The 22,551-nt window shown below is 39.7% G+C and overlaps 1 protein-coding gene across 1 annotated transcript in view; it reads left to right on the top strand.

Moving 5' to 3' along the window:
- The window catches only part of COLGALT2 (collagen beta(1-O)galactosyltransferase 2), a gene marked incomplete at both ends in the record, with an annotated part of 104,164 nt that overhangs the window by 39,679 nt on the left and 41,934 nt on the right, over window positions 1-22,551 (top strand). The window lies entirely within an intron of this gene.

Genomic DNA, 22,551 nt, shown 5'->3' with positions numbered 1-22,551 from the left:
TGTTTGGGGTTATAGGCATATGTGATGAAACCATAAAGAAAAGGAAGGAAATTAATAATAAAAAAATTCCGACTACAGATTACTGGCTGATGAGGAAGAAAGAATCACTAAGGAGTTACATAGGGGACTTTAAAGTTACTGGTGATACACTACCAATTTAGTACATTTTATCATTTAATACCAAAGTGAATTTCCCATTCTTCAAATACATGTTGTATTCACTCTTGTATTACATTTTATATTTTATAATAACACAATTTACATTTTCTTACCTTTATATAAGTGTCCAATGAATCTTTTTGCTTTCATAACACCTCTATTAAGCAAAAGGTAATTTTGCTAGATAGAAAATAAATTTGAAATGTAGGTTTATTTGCTTGAAATTACATACTAGGTTAATTGGGGCCAGATCCCAAACCTCTTCCTCTATGGAGACTTTTCTGTGGCTTGCTATTGTCCCATGCCAGGGATTTATTTGTTCCTTTATTTACTTGTCCACCCGTTCAGTCACTCAATATTTATTATTCCCCTTCTTGATTCAGACTCCGTACTATTGAAATTTGTGTGCTTTCACTCATGTGGAATGTGAAGAAAAAAAGCAAATGAGCAGTCAAAACAAAACTCCTAGATACAGAGAACAAGCTGGTGGTTACGAGAGAGGAAGGGACTGGAGGTGGATAAAATGAGGTGAAGGGGTCAACTGTGTGGTGGTGAAACTAGACTTTTGTTGATGATCATGAGCCATAGATACAGCAGTCACAATACTCCTGTCCCCAGGAAACTTGTATAATGTTATAAACCAACGTTATTCAATAGACATTAATTTTTAAAAGAAATTATTTAAAGGGGAGAAAGCTGAAGAACGTAAAGAGAGTTACCATTTTGATCACCTGAGTGGCTGTGGCTTACAGAACACATTCACCCTTCTTCTAATACATCATCTCCTTGAGTCTTCAGAGTATTTGCTTTCTTCAGGGCCACATACACCTGCTGTGTGTCAACCCACCCTTTTCTTCCTCTCAGTAGGTATTTCTCACTTGAGAGGGGACAGCATTCTTCTCCAAAGCACATTCTTCTCTGTTTAAGGAAGGGCAGTGCCTGAGGTCTGGACTGACAAACATCCCTCAGCTGAATGTCCTCACTTCTAGGCCAGCAGGTCTTTGTTCACAAGGTGGACAATTCCTGAGGTTCCAGAAATGTCAACCTTTATTTTTGTCTAAGGAGAGATAACTTGACAGAAAATACCTCCTCTTCTGAGAGCTTCAGAGGACAACATTTTTCAACAAAGTCTCCTTATTGTGACTTAAGTGCATTTTCTCTCCATATGTTGCATTGGTCCTGATTTTACTTTTTTTATTGAGCACTGAAACCCAATCATTATCTATGGCTTTTAGTTACCTTTTCATTAGATGAGATGCATACAAGAGCTGGGGTGTAGGCCAGAGGTGCAGGGGTGGGAGTATGTATATGAGAGGATTCACCAGAGACAGAATGGGGATCAGAACAGGCAGACTGACTGAAATACACCTCTGAGGGGAGCAGTGGGCAAGACAGGAGAGGTCTGCTGCACCATGTGGGTAGCTCCCTGGCCGGGCATTGAACTCATGTTGCAGTGGTGAACCTATGCAGACAGCTTCATAGGTTGCATCTTAACCCCTTGCACCACCAGGGAGGCCCTCCATTTTTTTTTGTAACCTGTACAACAATACAAATGAGGAACCGATGGCTCAGTGATGGTAAGTATATTAGCCAGGATTAAATAGCTGAAGGATTCCAGCAGCCATTGCAACACACGCTTCCTGGACAGAATGGAGTCCATCTGCAGTCAGTATAGTCAGATACTCTTGACTTCATTTTCTGCTTGCAAAAATAAGATCAAACATAAAATCCCTGATTTTATCTCAGGTGTTTTATTATTCCTGCCACTCCTCCATTTCCTCTCTTCTCTCCCCCACACTTACAAGGAAAGCTCTTTATCCATTGCTTTTGAAAGCTCACCTTTAATTTACACATTAACTTAGCTTCAAGCCCGGGTCCATCCCTTACTAGCATTGTGACTGTGTTCTCATCCTTATGATGGAGAGAGAATGCCTACATCTTAGGATATTATGAGGATGAAAGGGAAAAATATATGTGATTCCTCTTACCAAATCCTAATCTGCATTCTACATCACACCACAGGGCTTCTACTATGTCTTCATCCAAGTCGCAGTCCCGTGGCATCCTCCTGGGCTGTGCTCTGATCCTCTGCTGATGAAACTTGCATCAGTGCATTCACATCTGGCTGTTGTGTTGCCTGATTCCCTTTCTAAACCTCAACTATGTGGGAGTGAAATTAAGGATTTCACCTGTGATATGTCATGAGATAATTTACAAAGGCAACTGAAAATTTGATCATGAGGTCATAAGGTTCTGGGCAAGCAAAGATGCTTGAATGGTGGACATCACTGAATTCGCAGCCATGCTACCTGCAGAAAAACATGGCGGCTACTAAAACTAAAACTTAGGCACAGCCTGACTCAGGACTGGGGGAGAAAGAGCTAATAGAGCCACTTAGGATTTGTTTTCTGCTGAGGAAGCCATCATGGCCTCTTTAGACCTGAAAGGGAAGTTGTAGCCTCTCTCTCCATGGCTGAAGCTGGACTCTGTTTATGATGACTCGTGCCAAGCCGTACTGGATTTCTAATTTGGCTCAAAGGACACACCCTAATGAAGCCGGGAAGAGGGATGACTCATCTGTTGCCATGTTTACCGTGGACCACACTTACATTTGTGTGCACTTGGCCCTGGCCAGATGTCTCCTTGTCCTGCTTTAAAAGCAACTGATCACACTTCCCACTTCTTTCTGGACAGGCAATGGGGCTCCCCCAAGCCTTTCAACAGCTCAGCACCAAATAATATTTTACCCCTTTTAGGACCTGCTGGAAATTCAAACTTTGTAGATATGGATTAGGAAACATGGAGTGCCTCAAAAGATTTATGCCAATCTTGTCTGGTTGTGGGTTTCTTTTTCTTTTTCTTTTTCTTGAGAAGTAGATGCATTTTAGATATTTAGTGGGGTTTTTTTTTTGGAGAAAAAAAAAGGACAGCAACACTGCACTTGTTCATCTAGCAACACTAAACAGTGCCAACACCCGAGGCTGTTCTATGCTTCAGGATAACAATTATGTTGCTGCAAATTGCATGAGTTTATCTTTTTTGATTGCTGAGTAATATTCCATTGTGTATATGTACCACATTTGCTTGATCCAGTCATCTATTTTTAGGCATTTGGGTCGTTTCCATAGCTTAGCTATTGTAAATAGCACTGCTGGATCATGCTCAGCGAAATAAGCCAGAAAGAAAAAGAAAAATACCAGATGGTCTCACTCATAGCAGGAATTTAGAAAACATAAATAAGGGACCAGGAAAAAGACTAATTATAGTAAAGTAAAAATGAAAATCAATGAGGAACTATAAACCAGAGACACACTATGGGTGTTTGTGGGGGGGGAGTAGGATCAAAACAAGGGGGGTGGGAATTGTATGGGGACTATAACCAAGATGAAAAAGCATACATTGTGCAAAAATGAAAAATGATGTAAAGAAAAAAAAGAAAAACATGTCCACACCTCAGAAAAAAAAAGAGAACAATTATGACTAAAGACAAACTTTCCTGTCTTCCTGCAGCTTACAAACCAGAAGAGGAGAAATAAATGACTCAATACATGGAAAAAAATATACAGCTGAAACTCTGATAAGTAGTAGAAATAAGAGATGCATGATATGAAAAGAACTTATAACCAAGGGGGTTGACCCATAGAGAGAAATCAGAGGAAGACTAGAGATCTTTGGAAGTTCAGGTATGGGATCTTTGCATTACCTCCTAAAGTCACCAGATGGAATTTGGGGTAGAATTAAAAAAAAAAAGAAATGGTCTCAGTCATCCTATCCCTAAGCCCACAGCTAGGACAACCCTCCTTAGGCCTGTCTGCTAGAGAGGGGCCAACCGCGTTAAAGGGTTTTGCCAAATATTAAAGAGAGAAATCACTCAATCTTGTTAGAGTTGCTTGCTTTTCAAGATATTACTTGAAATAATGAGCTCTTGATCTGTTCCTAAGGAGTGAAGGTGCAATGACCTGTCACCCCCGGGGCTCTAAAATAATGTAATATCCCTTGGTGACAGTAATTTTACTAATAACATGAAGCTCGAAGACAAATTTTAAATTTACACTCTCCCTTGTTTAAAATATTTCCTTTTGTGTTGAACTTCACTCCAAAGGACCATTTCAAAGTAAGACTTGTAGAGCAGCGCTTGGCAAGGGGGCATCACTGACCCCCGAGACTCTGGGTGTGCTGACCTTCCTCATCTTGATGATGGGTTGATAAACATCCTGCATCATAGGGATGTTATGAGGATTAAAGACTGTTCTAGTTTGGCACCTGACAGGCAGAGAGTGCCCATGGGGCTGAGATCTGCTCTTGCTGTTCCCCTCTATGAAATTGCAATGATAGGAAAGGTCTGCCAACCTCTGTGCTCTGCCCTTGTCCTGCCTGCCTGCCCTCCAGCAGCGTGTTATAAAGTAGCATAGACCGGGTGAAATTAGGGGTTTGGGATGCCCCTTCTCTCTTCCAAGTCTGCCACAATACAGATGGAGGAAATTCTACCAGAATAGACTTTGTTGTGCCTGCAACACCGTGCATCACAAGAATATAACTCAAAACTCCTCAAAAATTCTCTTAGCGCTCTGCAACTTGCCGGTGAGTGTGTGTAGAGAATGAGCGTGAACATAACACCTTAGACATCAATCTCTGTCCCACCCCACCCCACCCCAAACCAGCAGAGAAATAGCAAATGAAGTGAAGCAGGCAGTTAGGCCTGAAACCGCTCAGGCAGGTAAATAAACTCAAGGTAAGCATTTCTTTCTCCCTCCTGAGCAGGTTCTCACTGGAGTCAAGCCAGCAGGTATTGGGTAACATTGAGGGACTGGACAGACACTTTTTTGTCAATAAGAGCCATGTTCTCATTTCTAGGTGACTGGGGGAAACCTTGAATTCATTGTACAAATGAATACATTGTGTGTTTATTCATGTTTCTGCCAGCTTTTTCATAAGGAAAACAGTACCATAGCAGGAAAAAGCTTGATGGTTTTTAAAAAAACCAAATGCTTTATATGAGTTTAGTATTTTTGCTGCTTGTCTTGATCAAGTGCTAGAACATTAGTAAATATGGAAAGGATATTTATGTTTTGTTGTCAATTTATGAACACCTTTATTGTCTGCTTAGTCATTCAGCAGGCTCATGCTACGAGTTTAATTGTAGCAGGCACAGCTTTTGAATGAGAGATTTGGATGCATGGTGTGAGAAGTGCAAATGAAGTTATGAAGAGAGTGGGAGAGAATGTTAGGAATCACACCTTTCCCAGAAAAGCCATCACAGGTAGCAGTTGTGTATGAAAATGGAATAAAGTGCACCAGTGCATCAGATATATTTTGAGTATTTCCTTTGAGGAATTCAAGAAATAGATTCATGGTAAAGACAACACACATCACAATCTGGTAGACTGTATTATTTCAGAGAATTACTCATCAGTTTACTTTTTCAAGTGGGGCAAGATGCTGGGGCGTGGGGGGGGTCCAGGAAAGTAGGAAACAGTCTTCACTGTAAGCCCTAATCAGCAAGATGACATGTAGTTCATCATCATACTGCCTCCAGCCTCCCTGCCTCCATACATATTGTTCTTTCTTCTGGAATATTCTAGCTATCTTTTACCTTGTTCTAAAATCTGTTCATTTTTTGAATGCAAGTTGAACCTTGGTCACTTCCACACCTTTCCAACCACTCTCTCTTCTCTGATGCTTGGAGACCTTGTCATCTTTCCACCCTTGCAAGCATTACATCAGATTTAAGTGATTTATTTACACTCCTGTATTTCCCGTTAAACTGTGAGAAACCAGGAGCATCTTAACACCGGTGACAATGGAGTCTTTCCCATCAGGAGCCAGGCTGTCTGCCACAGAGAGAGGCATAGATGTACAGGTGTCTCTGGGATGGAAGATCTGCACAGGTATTTTGACAGTCCTCCTTAGCTGAGAAGGTTGATGAGAAAGGAAACATTCACAAATGTTTGCTGAGCATATACTACATGCCAGGCACACCGTTAAGTGCTGGAGATGGAGCAGTGAAGGAAATAAATAAGCATCCCCAAGGACAAGAAGCCTAATGTGATGGTCACGGGCACAGCCACAGATTCCATTACTAAGGAAGAAGAGGAAAACGGAAATTGAGAGAATACGTTGTCTTTACTGCACTGCTCTTTCATTTACTCTGTGAGTAAATGAGAGTATGTATTTTTTATTCTTAAAAAATGGTAGCAAGCTCATGCTACATATTTAATTGTAGCAGGCACAGCTTATGAATGAGAGATTTGTTTGCCTTAAATGCATGCATAGAACTTCATTCATGCATCTTAAAAGTCTAGTTAACACTGTCTTATCTCTTAATTAAGGGTGTGTGTGAGAAAGAGAGAAAGAGAGAGAGAGAGAGAGAGAGAGAACATATGCTAGGAAGAGACCAGCTTTCAAAGTGTTCAAATGTTCTAGAAAGTTTCATCACATGCCATTGACTCCTCAAAATAACTGAAGGGGCAGCAGGTGTTATTATTATTCCATTTTACAGATGCAAGGCATTGAGATTTCATTTAAATCCACTAAGATTATAGAACTAGTGAGTGGAAGAACCTTGTTTCCTGACTTTATATATATTTGTTAATTTAATTAAGGATGCATTAATATTATCGGGTAGCTCAGGATTGATGGGTGACTAAAATGTTTACTGTCACTTTTAACTGCAGTTGTCTCCAGAAACAAATGAATTGAAGTAAACCTTTCTGTACAGAACAGGGGCCCTTCTCTCAGGTTCTTCCTGAGCCTTCACCTGAATGACCTCTTTGCCTTTACATATTCAGCCCGGGTCAGCTGGTTTTCCTCTTCCCCCAGAAAGGCTCCTGCTGTAAGGTCCTCCACTGTGCTTCATCTGGCAAGCCAAGTCTCTGGGCTGTGACTGTCTCTGTGGTCACACTGGCCCTACTCCACCATGACCTCATGTTTCGCCAGGGCCTCACCCTCCCAGGCCTGAGTAGCGACTGTTTACGTGGGTGACTTTGCACAGCTTCCAGATGAGATCTGACAGCAAATTCTGCATATCTGAAACTGTCCCTCTAACCCCCACATTGCTGTATTGCATCTGCTCATATCCTGTACAGTTAGGATATTCATACAGCAGAGTAAGGGATCCCTGTTTGCTGCACTGGAACAGAAAACAGAATTTCAGAAATTAAGAAAAATACCTATCAGAGATGACGTCTAAGGGAAAAGGGATTGTCTCATGCCTCAGATTCCCCATCTGTACTTTGAAGAAAATAATGCCAACCTCGAGAATAACTGTAAGATTATCAAGTTATATGTCAAATGCCCATATTCATGCCTGGGACATGGTAGAATAAATGATAGGCATGAAATCAAATATATTTTCTTCATTTCCTGGAATACGACAATTTGGTCAGTGATCATATGGGAAGTGAAAATATATGTCCACCACACAAAAACTTGTACATGAATGATCATAGCAACAGATTTCTTAATAACTAAAAAGTGGGAACAACTTAAATGTCCACGAACTGATCAATGGATGAACAAAATGTGCTCTCTCCACAAAGTGGAATATTATTCAGTCACAAAAAGAAACAAGGTGCTGATACCTACTACAATATGTATGAATCTTGAAAACATTATGCTAGTGAACAGAGTCAAAAGGCCACAATGATATGATTCTGCGTGCATGCAATATTCAATTAGGCAAGTCCACAGTGTCAGAGAGTAGAATCACTGTTCCTGAGCCTCCCTGGTGGCGCAGGAAGTTGAGCGCAGCCCTATGAAACTGTCCGCAGACTCTGCAGTGCTGGTTAGATCCCCGCTGGCCTCGGAGCAACCCACATGGTGAGCAGACCTCTCCTGTCTCGCCCGCTGATCCTCAGCAGTGTATTTCTTCAGTCTGCCTGTTCTGTTCCCTGCTCTGTCTCTGGTGAATCCTCTCACCCTCCCATGCATCTGGCCTGTACCCCAGTTCTTATGTAAATAAAATGAATCTTAAAAAATAAAAAGAATCACTGTTCCTGGGGGCTGGAGGGAGAGGAGAATGGGAAGTGATTGCTAATGATGCGGGGTTTCTTTGTGGAGGTAAAGAAATATTCTGAAATTAGATAATGGTAATGATTGCACAACTTTGAGATTATACTAAACATCTCTGAATTATACACTTTTAGGTGGTGAACATTAGGTGTGTGAGTTTTTTCTCGTTAAATGTATTTGAAAAATTGGGAGCAGCAATCACGATGCCTTAGTTGCTGTGTGGAGAGGCTGGACAAGGTGTTGTGAGAAATGTGCCTTTATGCCCACTCCATGGTGCCTTCTTGGTTGTTTTATCTTTCCCCCGATTCTGTTTGTAGTAGACTCATGGAGAATTATTCACTCCTTGCTCAACCTGAGCTTGCTTGTCTTTCCTTCTTTGCTGAAGATGCTTCCTGTGTTTGTGAAAGCAGTGAAATGATATTATTGCTATCCTCCCAGCCACAGAGGAAAGATTTAATTACTGAACCATGTGCCTTGAGAAGGTGCAGATGGATGGCCTTGGCTATTAAGAACCACATTGGTTTTGTTTTGGGCCCCTGATTTACAGAGTCCCTGTCACGTTGGAATATGTTCATAGCATTTCAAGCCAAAAGTTCTTCTAAGTTATAAACAGATATTTATGTCTAAAACCTGGCTCTTTGGCTGCTCTGGAAGCAATTGGAAGATGTGGCCTCTCTGGGCACACGGTCTAGCATGGCAGCCCTCAGCTGGAGCCGACATGTGTCCGTGCTTAATAACCCTCCTCTCATACATTGGCTTATCTGTGATCCGTTTCTCTCTTTTATGTCATCTTAGGTCAGTCTTTGTAGGCATTTGGGATGGGTAGAGAAAAGTCTCCCTGAGAGTGTTCATTCATTCCTTTACCAAGCCTATGATTAGTGTCTGTTTTCCACAGTCAGCTCTCTTAGATACTGGGATAGTCCTATCTCAGGGACCAAGTCTAATAATGGAGAGAGGCCCCATTACTTATAATACATGAGCACTTGCAGTGTTGGTATATGAACAGGGAAATGGTGTGTAATTACGGACATGTGGCATCTGATCTGGACTGACATGTTTGGAGAGTGGAAAGGTTTAGGGCTCCTGGAGAGTATTCTATATTCTATTATGTCCTCTCTTTAGGATCAGTGTTTTGTTCTTCAACAAACATAAAGCAATCAGTTATTGACCTTGCAGGAACATTTCTTTAGTAACTCCGTTACTTCAGAGCCCATCCACAAATAAAGATCTTAATGGTATTGGAAAATCCAACAAGGAGAAGCAAAGGCAAAATGAGGAGTGGGCAAAAATGAGTGAGAAGAAAAATAAAGGGACAAAGGAGAAGAAAACCAGGAAAAAGAGAAACAACTAGGAGGGAAATGAAAAGCAAATGAGAAACACATTTCTCTTGTCTCAGACACTGTGTTGATACTTTCATAGAATTCCAAGGTGTTGACTCCAAGGAAAATTATGCTGAAGTGAACCTAAGTAAAGATGATGCAGAATTACCGCTGGGACATATCCATTCTTTTCATTCTGTGATGATCATATCAACTATGATCGTCTTCTAATCTGAGAGGTGGGCATCACTCTCTGGGGGAGTGTGAAGGGAGACCCTAAGGACTGAAGGCAAAGTCTAAACTTGAAACCTGCCAGTTGCATGACTTGAAAGCCTTCTCCTTTATAATACGAGGAGATTAAAAATAACCCTAGCGCAGCTAATCACAGGGCTTAAAATGGGATAGTCATAGAATCCATGAGGGGTTCTTTATAGAAAAAGAGGAAAACTCACTGAGAGTCAAAAGTATCAAGCAGGGACTCATTTGTAATACATTAAATTAAGGTTATCTTTGTTTTAGTAAAATGAATTGATCTTTTGAATTGACTGTTAACTAGTCAACCAGCATATCTTGCCATTTCGCTTTCATGCCCTTGAGGAATGTAACTGCTCCATTAGGAAGAATTGATACTGGCTTGGTTGGGTCTAGGAAAAGGCTTTTGTTAGGAAAAAGATTTCCCACACATCCCCCATTCCATTCCTCTATCCTTAACCATATCCATATTTAATTTTCACCCAGCAGACAGTTTAGATATTTAATCAACTCCACATAGTAACCAAGAAGCAAGAATCTCTCATCCCATTTTGCTAAGTGGAACAGGCATCCTCTTCCCCTCAGCAGAGCTCCTGCTGGGTGACTACCCCTGAGAGCAGAAAGGAGCTGGCGGGGCTTGAGGACACGACCTTTCCTGAAAATGGATTTCGCTAGTTTCTTCTAAAAGTGGTATTTTATTTTTAGGTGGAACATTTTACTTTCTACATCAATGAGTCTTCCTCATTGGATGAAAACAAGAGGCAGTTAAGATAGTTTTTGAAGTATCTAGTTGGAAAATTCACTTTTGCCAATTCACGTCATGGCTTGAATGGTCCAGGTGGTGACTAACTCTGTTGTTCATTCCATCACCATTCCCTTGAGTCTGGAGGCAGGGTTGGGGGGTGCATGTTGTAGGTTCTGAGGCAGCAAAGATCAATTTCATATGGTGAGACCTCAGTTTCATATGGTGATGCCAGGCCTGTTGTCTTGTCAGAAGTCTAAACTTTTGGGGGTGGTGGGAACCCTAGACCATTCTGTGAGGGTCAGAGCAGACAGAAGTGAGCAGGCGTGCCATGTCCTCCATAGCTGTATTACACCTGCGAGAGAGCCAGCCTGCATCTGTAACAGGCTCTGATGTGAGTTAGTCCTCACAACCTCAGTAGGACTTGTGGTAAAAATAAATGAGTCAGTTCTAATTATTTCAAGTTGGCTATTAGTCTAAGAGCCAAGGCTGAGGAATGAAAACTGACCTTCTGGAACAAGGAGAAATGTCAGTGTGTTTAGACATTGGCAGAGAAATCTCTCTCTTTTTTTGGCCATGGCCAAAAAAGTAAAAAAATAAGCTCTGTTATCCTGCAAATGTATTTATTTCCTGGTCTGTTCATTGTGCTCTCAATTTTCCATGTAACAGGCACATGCACCTGTTGACCTGGGAATTTCCTTAGCCAAGGACATCCCTACACACACTGTTGATCCTATCTGCGGTACATGTTAACTTTGTCCTAATTTAACTTTGAGTCCAAGACTAATGGGCCGTTGCTAACATGCACTGCTACAGAGGAGAAAGTGGATGAGCAACATCATGGTAAGAAATAGCCCACTAGACATTCCTCGGAGGCTGTGGGTGGAGCAGCTATTTCTACCAGCTATTCGAGGTCAGGTCTGAGTCTCCAAGAAAGCCAGAAAGAACTACTGGACAAAGGGAAATGACCCCTGAGCATGGCAGTCCACCAGGGCCTCTAAGTGTGGGGAGGGAGACCTCTTAGTAATTGCAGGTCCTGGTGTTTCTTAGTGATAAAGGGAAGCCACCATCCCAATGTGGTCTTCAAAGAAAATTAATGACATGAGGACTGGCAGCAGAACAAGAGCTGAGCTCTCCTTTCTACCCTAAGCCACAGAGGCCAAGAGAAGAGAGGGTGGGAGCTATTGAGTGAAGTGTGAGTAAACTCTGATTGGGGGAATAAGAGCAAAGATTGAAATCTTATGTGGAATAGTATTCTGGAAGGGAATGTTGAATATAGCAGGGTTAGGGGGTCCAGTGGACTGTGGTAGAGGACGGTGGGTACCTTGGTGGTGTGTGTGGTATGATAACATACATCTGAAGAGGTGTGAACCTGTTCCCCTAAATCACTTACTCTGCTGTAAACCAACATATCCTCCATAAAAATAATACAGTTAAACCAAAAAAAAAAAAAAAAAAGATTGAAGTCTTGGCCTCTCAGGAGCACAGACTTCCAGCCATCCAGTGCCTGTGGGTGCTTCCCCAAACTGGGGTTTCCCAGTTGGGTTAGTGACTGCACATCACCCCTCTGGATGTCTGTTCACCTCGTGTCTTCAAGGAATCCTTTAGCGTGGTCTGTCACCTTTCGGGGTGCCTCCTGGTCAGATTGCTTAGCTTCCCAGCTCCACAGAGAGATCCCCTGCAGCCAAAAAGTGGCCAGTGGCCAGCTGCTTGTGAGCCTTTCAGCAGGACAGACCTGAGCTGCTACGTGTTCTCTGAAAATAGAACCCATTCCTCAAACCTCATGTTTCCTCCAGGGAGCTTGCATCTGGGCCTTTGCTGTCTCTCTCCAGCCCTCTGAAAAGACCCGAGCCTGTGTACTGTCATGAGTATGTCTTCAAACAGAAACACATTTTTGCAGAGAGATTAAAAGGCAGCAGTTAGAAGTGTCTGCTGGAATTTCCGTTTCTTTGCCTTTGCCAGGGGATTTGAGGGGCAGGACACTGAGTCTTGTTGGGGGGGATGCAAGTCTTCCTCTGTGGGCTGGTGTGGCCTGTCCCCTGGGACAGTGCAGGACATTGGCCTTGCACATCAAAGACCAGCATGGATGTACCTCTGACCACAGCTGGAGATTTGTGCCTTTCCTTTTGTGTCTTTCCTCGGAAACCTGAGAACAAAGAGAATCCACAATTCAGGGAAAGAGTTCATGTAAAGGAACTTTCTATAAAGCAAACAGGAGAGTATTTTGAATCTGTGCTTCTCTCTCTTTTATTTTTTAAGATTTATTTTATTTATTTATACAAGCACTGGGTACAGTCAGAAGCGCGGGAGGGTGAAAGAATTCACCAGAGCCAGAGCGGGAAACAGAACAGGCAGACTGATGAAGTACACTGCTGAGGGGAGCAGCGGGCGGCAGGAGAGGTCTGCGCGCCATGTGGGACCCTCGCCCGGCAACCGGGGATTGAACCGGTGCTGTAGAGCCTGCGGGCAGCTTCACAACCCAGCACTCAACCGCTGCGCCACCGGGGAGGCCCTCTGTGCTTCTCTTTTTAAGATATATTTTACTTATTTATGCATACAAGAGCTGGGGCATCGGCCAGAGGTGCTGGGGTGTGAGAGGATTCACCAGAGACAGAATGGGGAGCAGAACAGTTGAATCTACTGAAATAAACTGCTGAGGGGAGCAGTGGGAGAGACAGGAGAGTGCTGCTGCGCCATGTGGGTCAGCTCCCTGGCCTCGATTGAACTCTTGCTGCAATGGTTGCATATAGCTTCGTAGTGCTGAGACTTAAAACTTTGTGCCACCAGGGAGGCCCCCCACTTTTCTTTTTAATTAGACAGCTCTTTCTGCATTTTTCAACAACTCACTTCCGAGGATGTCTGTTAAGTGACTATTTAGGCATCCTTTGCAGTTGTTTACTCTTATTCTGTTCACCAAGAAAATGAATTTCATGGCAGACCAACTTTGTTACTGTAATTAGTAAGTGCATGAGCGTGTTTGGAGGGCAAAGGGAATCGAAGTGCTCTGTAAGGAAGAAACAACAGCCAAGGAAGGAAGCAGATGCTGCATGAATTCTCCTCTGCTATTTATATCTTGGGAATAATATAGAATTCTCATAGCTTTTGGCTAACGCTGAGGATGAGATTTTTAAAATTTGGTTTCAATTTACTCTTACGATATTTGGAGTGAAGAATAGTGTGCATTAGAGCTGATGCCCCATGTCAGAACTGCTCTACAAATGCTCTATCCAGTGAGGAGTCTGACTCTCACAGATTCTTGCCCTTGTGGCTGTTGCACTGGACATTGGTGGTGGCCACTGACCGTGTGTGACACAGAATAGGATTCTCACTGATAGACTGTTGTCCACCCATCACAAATGGAACCCATAGCCCTGTCCCACGTTCTCGTCCTTCCTCATCTTTGTCTTAATGTGCTCACCTGGTTTCCCTCCATGAGGTCAGCTGCACATGGTACCAGTCCCCGCTTCCAGCTACTGGGATGTTCTGGAATGTGGACCTCTGACTCTTCCTCCTCTCTACATCCTGTTCTGAGAGAAGAAGCTGGTTCTGATCCAAATTCTAGAAGAAATTTGAAAGTCGATCAATGGGTTATTGGTGTGACTTCCTTACCCTCTATTCTTTTGAAAAATGTTTTTAGTAATTAGTTGAAATATCTATTTAACACAATAAGATATACAAATAGTAGCCATGCATCTTGATACCCACTTTCCTATACCTATGACTTAAGTCAAATAGTTTCAAGTTCCGTTGGTGGCTTGCAGAAATTTGTTCCCTAAGGGCCTGGGGGTTAAGTCTCAGTGCTATCACCGCTATAGCCTGAGTTCGATTCCCGCCAGTGAACTAACTCACATATGGTGCAGCAGACCTCTCCTGTCTCGCCCGCTATCCCCCTCAGCAGTGTATTTCAGTGAATCCACCTGTTCTGTTCCCCACTCTGTTTCTGGTGACTCTTCTCATCCCCTGCACCTCTTGTTCCCTTTGTCACCTGAGGTTCCCCTTTGCTTTGTTCAACACTTTTTTCCCCTTGATTATTTCTGAGCTTTCTCTTTTAAGGATTTCTTGCTTTTGGAGCAGCAAGGATTTCCCAAAATTCAAGTAAGAAGAACAAAAACCATTATGGATTGGGTTTAGTAAAGTCCTGTTTGCTGAAATTGCCATCTATGGAAGAAGTAGCAACATCTCTTTACTTGCTCTTAGCAAGACCATGGTGCCAGAGGCCTCAGCTGCTACGGCCACAGCTTTCCCTCCCAGAAGGCACTGAGGGATTGCCAATAAAATCTAAGTGGTTTAACTTCCATGTAAGAGTCAGACACCTCTATCTTCCTATGACTTTCTTTTCTGTTTGTCCTGCCCTTCTTCCTTCCTTCCTTCCTTCTTGTTTTAATTGTAATCATTGTGGTTTTCAAAATATCAGGATTAGGTGTTGGATTTTGTCACAGAACTTTTTAGCACTTACAGAGATAATGATAGTATTTTTCTTCAGATAATTTACTGAATTATATTAATTTCCTTTGTATTGAACAATCTTATAGGCCATGCTACGTAATATTTTCTTAATAGGATATTAGATTCTGCTTGCTAATGCTTTCTTTAGGTTTTTACAGCAAATTCATTACAAGATATTGATCTATAGTTGTGTGTGTGTTTATAGTTTCTTCAGGTATAAATATCATTATTCTATTTATCTTATTTAAAAAAATTGGAGTTTTCAACTGTTTCCCCCCACTCCCACCCCATACTCTGGAGAACATATCATGGCGTTGACAGTATTTGCTCTATTCAGATTTGGTAGAATTTCCCCTGTGAAACCATCTGAATTTAGTGTTTTCTTTTTTATTTTCATTTCTTCCATGAAAATTGTTCTGTTTAAGTTTTAGATTTATACTAGAGATGAATTTTGCAAACATGAATCTTCCTAGGAAAACTTCTGTTTTATCTTCTTCTTAAATTTATTCTCATGAGTTGCACAAAGTAATTGCTTATGATATTTTAAAATTTTTCTTCCATATCCATCATATTTCTCCTTATTTTTGTTATTCTTTATATATGTAAAGAATTCTTTATATATATAAATTCTTTATATATAAATACATTTATTTATTATATTATATATTTGTTATACTATAGATATTTATTTATTATATATTTATTTATATGTAAATATATTTATATATTTATTTATTATATTATATATTATTATATTATAGATATTTATTTATTATATATTTATTTATATATAAATATATTTATATATTTATATATACTTTTGATTAGCTCAACTGGTGATTGTTTTTTGTTGCTTTCCCTCAAAAATTCAGTATTTTTATTTAGTCTACTCATTTTCTCTATTATACTCATGGATTTTTATATTGATCTTTATTTTTTCCTTTCTTTATGCCTGTTTTATTGCTTTTTCCCTAGCTTTCTGAGAGGGAATTTAACTCACCTATTTTTATTAGGCTAAGGACATAAAACCAAATTTTTCTCTGATCCCTGCTTTAATTGTATCCTGAAATTCTGATATGTAGTGTTTTCAGTACTTATATTAAGAAGTTCTAAAATTTATTTGTATTTCTTATTTCACTCCATACATTTTTTTAATAGAAGGTATTCATGGGATTTTTAATTTTATTGCTAATTTCTAGTTTTACTGCATTGTGATCAGAGAATGCTGTTGATATTTCACATATAATCATTGCTTACTTTTTTGTGAATGTTCTGGGTGCACTTGAAAAGGAAGTATAGTCTTTATTATTGTGTTCTGTGACCACTCTATATTTACGTTTTCCCTGTTTGCTTGCGTGCTTTTCCAATTGACTGGCATAGCTTCATTTATAAGTGTCTTGGGTAACTATTTATTTTTTTAAATAAATTTTATTTTTATATTCCCCATACAATTGCAACCCCCTTATTTTGACCCCAATCCCTCCCCTCCCCGTCCCCCACCCCCCATAGAGTGTCTCTGGTTCATAGTTGTTTGTTGATTTTGATATTTTCTTTCTTATATTTATTCATTTTCCTGGTCCCTTATTTAAGTTTTCTAGATTCCTGCTATGAGTGAGACCATCCAGTATTTTTCTTTTTCTTTCTGGCTTATTTCGCTGAGCATGATCCCTTCCAGCGCCATCCATGTTGCTGCAAATTGCATGTGTTTATCTTTTTTGAATGCTGAGTAATATTCCATGGTGTATATGTACCACATCTTCTTGATCCAGTCATCTATTTTTGGGCATTTGTGTTGTTTCCAAAGCTTAGCTATTGTAAACAGTGCTGCTACAAACATAGGGGTGCAGGTGCTCTTTGGAATTGATGTTTCTGTGTCCTTTGGGTAAATACCTAGGAGTGGAATTGCTGGATCATATGGAAGCTCTATGTTTAGTAGGTCCAGAAATCTCCACACAGCTCTCCATAGTGGTTGGACCAGTGTGCACTCCCACCAACAGTGCAGGAGAGTTACTTTTTCTCTACATCCTCGCCAACATTTGTTGTTGCTAGTTTTTTTAATATGTGCCATTCTCACTGGTGTAAGGTGGTATCTCATGGTAGTTTTGATTTGCATTTCCCTGATTACAAGTGATGTTGAACATTTTTTCATATGCCTGTTGGCCATTTGCATTTCCTCTTCAGAGAAGTTTCTTTTTAGCTCTTTTGCCCATTTTTTGACAGGGTTATTTTCTTTGTTGTTGTTGAGTCTCATCAGCTCTTTGCAGATTTTTGTGATCAGTACTTTACCATCAGTGTTGTGTGCAAAAATGTTCTCCCAGTTGGTGGGGTTTCTCTTTGTTTTTGTAATTGTCTCTTTTGCTGTGCAGAAGCTCTTTAATTTGATGTAGTCCCAGCTGTTGATCTTTGCCTTCACTATCACTGCTTTGGGTGATGTGTCTGTAAAGATGTCTCTGATGTGCATATCACATAGTGTTTCGCCTATATTTCCTTCTATGTATTTTATGGTTTCAGGTCTTATGTCTAGTTCTTTAATCCATTTTGAGTTGATTTTTGTGTATGGTGTGAGGTAGTGGTCAAGATTCATTCTTTTGCATGTAGCGACACAGTTTTCCCAGCACCATTTATTGAACAAACTTTCTTTGCTCCAATGCATAGTCTTTGCTCCTTTGTCAAAGATTAGTTGACCATAAATCTGTGGGTTTATTTCTGGATTTTCTATTCGATTCCATTGGTCTGTGTGTCTGTTCTTGTTCCAATACCATGCAGTTTTGATGATTATGGCTTTGTAGTATAGTTTGAAGTCTGGGAGTGAGATGCCTCCATTCCCTTCTTTTTTTTTTTTCAGGAAAGCTTTGTCTATTCGGGGTTTTTGGTGATTCCATATGAATTTCATCAATAATTGTTCTATTTCTTTGAAGAATGACATTGAAATTTTGATTGGAATAGCATCGAATCTTATATTGCTTTTGGTAGGATGGCCATTTTAATAATATTTATTCTTCCAATCCATGAGCAGGGGATGTCTTTCCATTTCTTTGTGTCTTCTTCTATTTCTTTTAATAGTGTTTTATAGTTTTCTTTGTATAGGTCCTTTACCTCTTTTGTTAGATTTATTCCCAAGTATTTGATTTTTTTTGTTTTGATAATAAAAGGGATTTTTTTTATTTCTTCTTCTTCAGATTTATTGTTTGTGTATAGGAAGGCTACTGACTTTTGCATGTTGATTTTGTATCCTGCCACTTTACTGAACTGATTGATGAGTTGAATTAGTTTTTCTGTGGAGTTTTTGGGGTTCTCTATGTATATTATCATATCATCTGCAAATAGTGATAGTTTGACTTCTTCTTTTCCTATTTGGATTCCTTGGATGTCTTTCTCTTGTCTTATTGCTCTGGCTAGGAATTCCAGTATTATATTGAGAAGCAGTTGTGAGAGTGGGCATCCTTGTCTTGTTCCAGATCTTAATGGAATTGCTTTCAGCTTTTCACCATTGAGAATGATACTGGCTGTTGGCTTGTCATAGATGGCCTTTATGATGTTAAGGTATGTTCCTTGTCTCCCAAGAATTTCAAGGGCTTTTATCATGAATGGGTGCTGCACTTTGTCGAAAGCTTTCTCAGCATCTATTGATATTATCATATGGTTTTTACATTTCTTTTTGTTGATGTGTTGTATAACGTTGATTGATTTTCGGATATTGGACCATCCTTGTGTCCCTGGCATGAATCCTACTTGGTCGTGGTGAATTATCTTATGGATACATTGTTGAATTCTGATAGCTAAAATTTTATTGAGGATTTTTGCATCAGTGTTCATTAGGGAGATTGGCCTGTAGTTTTCCTTTTTTGTGTTGTCCTTGTTTGGTTTTGGTATTAGTGTAATGTTGGCTTCATAGAACGTGTTTGGTATTGTCCCTTCCTTCACAATTTTTTGGAAGAGTTTGTGAAGGATAGGCACTAATTCATCTCTGAATGTTTGGTAGAATTCATTTGTAAATCCATAAGGTCCTGGGCTTTTGTTTTGGGGGAGGTTTTTGATTACCATTTCAATTTCGCTGCTTGTAATTGGTCTGTTTAGGTGTTCTATTTCTTCTTTATCTAGCTTTGGGTGATTGTTGAGTTGTAGGAATTTGTCCATCTCCTCTAGATTGTTGATCCTGTTTCCATATAACTTTTCATAGTAGTTACTGATTATTCTTTTTATTTCTGCTGTGTCCGTTGTGATTTCTCCTCTTTCATTTATGATCCTGTTTATTTGTGCTTTCTACCTTTTTTCCTTTGTGAGCCTGCCTAGGGGTATGTCTATTTTATTGATTTTTTCAAAGAACCAGCTCTTGGTTTCATTGATCTTTTGGATTGTTTTTTTAGTTTCAATTTCATTTTTTTTATGCTTTGGTTTTTATTATTTCTTTTCTTTTCTTCTACTGGTTTTGGGGTTCTTTTGTTCTTCTTTTTCTAGATCTTTTAGCTTCGAGATTAGGTTGTTTCTTTGAGTTCTTTCTTGTTTCTTGATGTGAGCCTCTATTGCTATATATTTTCCTCTTATTACTGCTTTTGCTGCATCCCATACATTTAGGAAATTGGTGTCCTCATTGTCATTCAATTCAAAGAATTTTTTAATTTCTTCTTTGATCTCCTCATTAGTCCAGTGGTCTTCCAGTAGTGTGGTTTTCAATCTCCATGAGGTAGGAGAGTTCCTTGCCTTCTTTTATGGTTTATTTCTATTTTGATTCCTTCATGGTCAGAAAAGATGGTTAGTATGATTTCAATCTTGGTGTATCTGTTGATGTTTGTCTTGTGTCCCAGTATGTGATCGATCCTGGAGAATGATCCATGTGTGCTTGAGAAAAATGTGTACTCTGTTTTTTTTGGGTTTAGTGTTCTATAAATGTCTGTTAAGCCCAAGTGCTCTAGGTCCTTATTTAGAGCTTTAGTGTCTTTACTTATTTTTTTTGTCTCATTGATCTATCCATTGTTGATAGTGGTGTGTTGAAGTCTCCCACTACATATGTGTTTTCTCTAATGTCTGTTTTCAGAGATGACAATAGTTTTCCGATATATTTTGGTGCTTCTTCGTTTGGTGAATATATGTTAATGAGTGTTATTTCTTTTTGAAGTATTGTCCCCTTGATCATAATGTAGTGACCATTGGGGTCTCTTTTTATCTTTTTGAGTTTGAAATCTGTTTTATCTGATATAAGTATAGCTGTTCCTGCTTTCTTTTTTGGTCCATTTGCTTGTAGGATTGTTTTCTATCCTTTAACTTTGAGTCTATTTTTATCTTTTGTAGCTAAATGTTGGGAGACAGCAAAAGGTTGGGTTTTGTTTCTTAATCCAGCCTGCAACTCTGTGTCTTTTTATTGAAGAGTTTAGTCCATTTACATTTAGAGTTAATATTGATATGTTAGCATCTCTATTTGCCATTGTGTTTGTCTTTCCTTTGATTTTATTTATTTATTCTTTTAATAACTTTTTTTTTTGGCCTTCTTTCTTTGTTATTTGTCCCTCTGAGGTTCTGGCATTAGGACTCCTTGTAGTATTTTTTGGAGTGGGGGTTTAGTCGTAATGAAATTCCAGAGTTTCTATTTGTCTGGGAAGGTCCTTATCCTTTCTTCATAGAGGAAGGAGAGCTTTGCGGGATAGAGTATTCTTGGTTGGCATCTGTTTTCTTGGAGTCTGTTGACTATGTCCCTCCACTCTCTCCTTGCCCGTAGTGTTTCTTCGGAGAAGTCTGATGTCAGCCTGATTGGTTTTCCTTTGAATTTTATCTGTTTCTTCCTCTTGTCAGCTTCATTATTTTTCCCTTGTCCTGGGTTCTTGGGAGCTTTACTATTATGTGTCTGGCTGTATTTTTCCTTTCATTGTGGAAGTTTGGTGTTCTTGCTTCTTGTATATCAATTTTCAGCTCCTTCTTCATGTTTGGAAAGTTCTTTTCAATTATCTCCTTGAATATTTTCTCTGTTCCTACATCTCTCTCCTCTCCTTCTGGTATTCCTATAACTCTTATATTTCCTTTCCTCATGGAGTCAGATAGTTCCCGAAGTCTTTCTTCAGTCTTTTTCCTTCGTACTTCTCTTTCCTTTTCTGTTTTAGTTTTTTTCATTTCTGTGTCTTCAAGAGTACTTATTTGTTCTTCCATTTCATCTATTCTGCTTTCATTGCTTTTCCCAGAGTTCTGTAGTGCCTCCATTAATTCTTTGATCTCCTGCATTTCTTTTGCTTCCCTCTTTAGGGACTCAATTTCATTCTTCTGATTGTTATTTTTCCCTTATCATTGTTTTCCTTTATGACTTCTGTCTTTTTTTAATCATGGTAATTTTAAATTCTCTTTCTGGAAGGCTCAGAAGTTCCTCCAAGTTACTGTTGTTGCAATCTGGGGGGTGGTTTTCTTTTTGTGGTGTGCTTTTTTCCTGAGGAGTTGCTATGTTGTGTGTGGTTCTTCTACTCCCTACTGTCTGTTTTCTAATTTGCCGTATGCATAGGGACACTGTGTTGTTGGGACTGGCCGGCATCTTGGGTGAACTTCTCCACTCCCCTTTGGCTCCTTTAGGAGCCATCTGTCGGTTTCAAGCAGTCTTTACTGAAGAAAGGTCCCTGTTCCAAAATACCAATGTGGGGACACACTCCCCTGTGCACCTGTTCTGCCCCGGCAGTCAGTTCCCGCTCCCTCTCTGAGCCCGGACTGCAGGCCAGAAGGGGCCTGGCGTGGGCGAACTTCCCAGCTCACCTCTGGCTCCTCCGGGAGCCTTCTGCTAGTTTCAGGCAGTCTTTACTGGAGAAATGTCCCTGTTCTAAAATGGCAATGCAGGACGGGATAACTTTATTTTAGATGTGTGTCTTACATATAACATGAATGATTTGCTCTGTGATATAATTTGAAAATATTTTGTTTTAATGAGTAAGTTAAGCTCCTTTACAAATGGATGTGTTTGTTGAAATCTCGAGGTAAAACAGAAAAAAATTTTATATTCATTATTTGAAAGTTTTTGAAGGTAAAGTTAATCCAAAATAGATAGCAGGTACCTGAGATCTGAATTTTATGTTGGGCATTGTTATGTTGACTTTTCCCTTTAATCCATGTGATTAAAGTAACATTGACTAGAAACATTATTGACACCTAAAAATGACTTGAAAAATGCAACTGAATTATTGCTTAAATTGAAGATGGCTGTTAGTGAAGTTTGAAAAATGCAGACTTTTACTTTATTAGAATTAGTCTTTTTCCTGCTCCCTTATTTAGGTTTTCTAACCAACTATAAACCAGAGACAGACTTTGTGGTGGGGGGGAGGCGGGAGGGAATAGGATTAAAACAAGGGCGGGTGGGAATTGTATGGGGACTATAGCCAAGATGAAAATGGATACATTGTGCAAAAATGATGTAAAAAATATATAAAATTAAAAAAATAATAATAATTATAAAATGCAGACTTTTCTTGGATAACTAAAAATTAAAACAAATAGAAAAAAATCCCAGGAAGGTTTATTAGCTTATTCTGGGTTAATTTTGTTGTATATGTACAACCACTTACTGATTGTAATATTGGCTGACCCTGTTTAAGGATTTGATAATGTAAAGATGACTTTAAGTCGTATCTCTCACTTCAGAAAGTTCGGTCATGAAGG

The sequence above is a fragment of the Talpa europaea genome (assembly GCF_964194135.1).
Source record: "Talpa europaea genome assembly, chromosome: 12".
Classification (NCBI taxonomy): Eukaryota; Metazoa; Chordata; class Mammalia; order Eulipotyphla; family Talpidae; genus Talpa; species Talpa europaea.
The sequence above is the reverse complement of the archived record's forward strand: the minus strand, read 5'-3'. Positions and strand labels throughout refer to the sequence as shown.